Genomic DNA, 484 nt, shown 5'->3' on the forward strand with positions numbered 1-484 from the left:
GGGGGGAAGGTCTGCAGCGAGCAGGGCTCGCCCCGCTGGGGAGAGGCGTTATCGGGCTCGGAACGCAACCGGCTCGCTGTCCTCAACCACATCCCCACCCCGTTCCCTGGTCGGGGTCAGCCCGCCCTGGGAAGTGTCCCAACAGCAGGTAAGTACGAACGAGGTAACAGAACAAGAGGCTGCCTTGGAAGAGGAAGGAATTTCCACAAAAACTACCATAAAACAGACCACCAGAGCACCATCACTCGGGCGGCAGCTTGCCCCGCGGAGAGGGCAGCAGCTGGCGGCTGAGCCATGCACACCCTCCCCGTGTCTGTCATCGGAGATGAAGCTGTTTCATAATGGGCTGATTTCCAGTCAAAGTGCTGTTTATTTGCCTGCAAAATGTGCAAAGGCTGATGCTTGCCAGCATTGTGAGAGTTGTAGTTCATAAATTTAACTGCAATAACATGCAGTCCATTGCCCAAGCTGCTCACCTGGAGTA

The sequence above is a fragment of the Egretta garzetta genome, unplaced genomic scaffold (genome assembly GCF_000687185.1).
Source record: "Egretta garzetta isolate BGI_Z169 unplaced genomic scaffold, ASM68718v1 scaffold297, whole genome shotgun sequence".
NCBI lineage: Eukaryota > Metazoa > Chordata > Aves > Pelecaniformes > Ardeidae > Egretta > Egretta garzetta.